The sequence below is a fragment of the Sinocyclocheilus grahami genome, unplaced genomic scaffold (assembly GCF_001515645.1).
Source record: "Sinocyclocheilus grahami isolate Dianchi unplaced genomic scaffold, SAMN03320097.WGS_v1.1 scaffold864.1, whole genome shotgun sequence".
Taxonomy (NCBI): Eukaryota; Metazoa; Chordata; class Actinopteri; order Cypriniformes; family Cyprinidae; genus Sinocyclocheilus; species Sinocyclocheilus grahami.
This window is the reverse complement of record NW_015506043.1, coordinates 64,363-67,020: the sequence shown is the minus strand read 5'-3', so window position 1 is coordinate 67,020 and position 2,658 is coordinate 64,363.

The following is a 2,658-nucleotide window of genomic DNA, read 5'->3' as shown; positions in this document are numbered from 1 at the left end:
ATATTTATAAAAAAATTTTCTTGGTTGTATTTGATGTACTGCCTTTAATTTCTGCTGAAGTAATTAAATAATTGAGAATTTCATAGTTAAGCTAAAAACGCATTAATTCGCATGTTTGTCCTGTTTTAGGCACATGATTAATTAAATTTATTAAATAATAAAAAAATTATTTTAAAAATTATTATAAAAATTCTTTAAAAATAACAATTAATTTTATTATTTTGTTCTTTTGTGTGTGTATTTATATGTACTTTATTATTATTACCACTGCGTTTTATTGATAAATGTTTAGCTCTTTTTTCACAGTATGTTTTGCTATGATTCTGTTTTGTTTTTGTCTTTCATAGACTACTGTTTTTATTGAAGAACACTTCAGATTAGAATCGTGAATATTTTTGAATAACAAAATCATGGTTATTTAATTTAATACATAAATTCTCAAAGTTTCTATTAATGGAAAAGTTTAAAAACTAGCAGCGTTGTCAAGTACAGTAGAAATAGAAATACCAGAACACATTTCTTAGTGCTTATGGGCTCCTAAAGTATATTGTGTTGGACAGCAGGGGGCCTTTGAGTCAAAACTCTGATGCTTTCCATGAAATAATGAAAACAACCAGTGAACTCAAAGAATTCAATACTTTATTCAGCAGGGACGCATTAAATTGATCAAAAGTGACCATAAAGACATTTATAATGTTACAAAATATTTATATTTCAAATAAATGCTGTTCTTTTGAACTTTCTATTCATCTGTGAATCCTGAAAAATAAAATGTATCACAAAAATATTGTTGATAATAATCAGAAATGTTTGTTGAGCAGCAAATCAGCATATTATACTGATTTCTGAAGATCATGTGACACTGAAGACTGGAGGAATGATGCTGAAAATACAGCTGCGCATCACAGAAATACATTACAGTTTAACAGAGATTCACATAGAAAACAGCTGTTTGAAATAGTAAAAATATTTCAGAGTTTTCATCAAATAAATGCAGTTTTGGTGAGCAGAAGAGACTTCTTCAGAGCTGTTTCTTTGATTCACGCCTGAGAGCTCATTATTGTGGGACTCCTCCTGCAGCCGCTAATCAGTCTGTACTGTAAAGGACCTTAGTGAGGCCCCTGGTCACGGGACCTGGGACATTCCTGTTCGTCTCCGTGACGACGGTGCTGGATTGTTTGAATAAAGGAGCCTGTGGCTTCACAAACAGTGAACCGCATACAAACACCTCTGAGGCTCCTTACAGCTGCAGTCTGTAGATAAATCAGCACCTGAATCACATTTGATCCGGTTTATAAGAACTCTCTGTGGCGGAAATTTGATTTCTATCTGAAATATTAATATTATTTGCTTCACTGTACTAAAGAGTGTTCTTTAGACTGTCTCTGAGTGCTTCAGTATGCTTGAGTTTCAGAGGCGTAAAGTATTGGAGTAAATGTAACTAATTGCTGTACTTGAGTTTTTGAATACTTTGTAGTTTTCGCGCTTCCAAGTGCTCGTCACTCTTTAGCTCCGCCCACGGCGCGCCTCCAGGAGCTCGGCTTTTCTGGAGAGAATCGTAAAGCTGTATCTTTCTTTTATAAATATGATAAAACTAAAGACTTTTTGGAGATATGAAGGATGCAGTAGTACTCTATATGTACTCAAGATTAACATGAGATTGGGTGAAACTGTGTGTGTTATGCCCCCTTTAATATAATTAATTAATTTATTTTATAAAAGTTTTTGCAATTTTGAGGTGTTCCGATTTATTTTGGTTTTAGAAAATAAACGCGATTGCTCTCCTCACAAATCAGCTCTTTCCTGTTTGTGTTATTTTTTGTGTTAGCATCTTTGAGCCTATATTTAGTATAAGTAAAATACTAGTATAAAGTATAACATTTTATAGTATATAAAATATATAAAATTATATATAAAGAATATTAAAGTATATAAAATTATATTTATATAGTATAAATTTTAAATCAGATACTCTAAGACTTTCACTCAAGTTGTTTGGAATTGGTGACTTGTAACGTGTAGTGGAGTAATTTTCACTGTAAAGTATCTGTACTTTTACTCAAGTATAGTTTTCAGGTACTCTTTACACCTCTGTTGAGTTTTCGATGAGCTGAGCGATAACAGGAAATCTGTTTGTGTGTGTGTGCAAGACAAGTGTGAGACAGAGATGTTATTTTAGTTTCTTAGACATCCTGGCTACTTAGAAAATGATTTGCGTTAAATTCTTAGAAATGCATCTGGAGGACATAGACATACAGGTACATCTCAATAAATTAGAATGTTGTGGAAAAGTTCATTTATTTATAAGTAAAATACTTAAGTACTGTTAAAATCAGATACTCTAAGACTTCTACTCAAGTGGTTTTGGAATTGGTGACTTGTAACGTGTAGTGGAGTAATTTTCACTGTAAAGTATCTGTACTTTTACTCAAGTATAGTTTTCAGGTACTCTTTACACCTCTGTTGAGTTTTCGATGAGCTGAGCGATAACAGGAAATCTGGGTGATCAGTTTGTGGCACTGCTGAGGTGGTATGGAAGCCCAGGTTTCTTTGACAGTGGCCTTCAGCTCATCTGCATTTTTTGGTCTCTTGTTTCTCATTTTCCTCTTGACAATACCCCATAGATTCTCTATGGGGTTCAGGTCTGGTGAGTTTGCT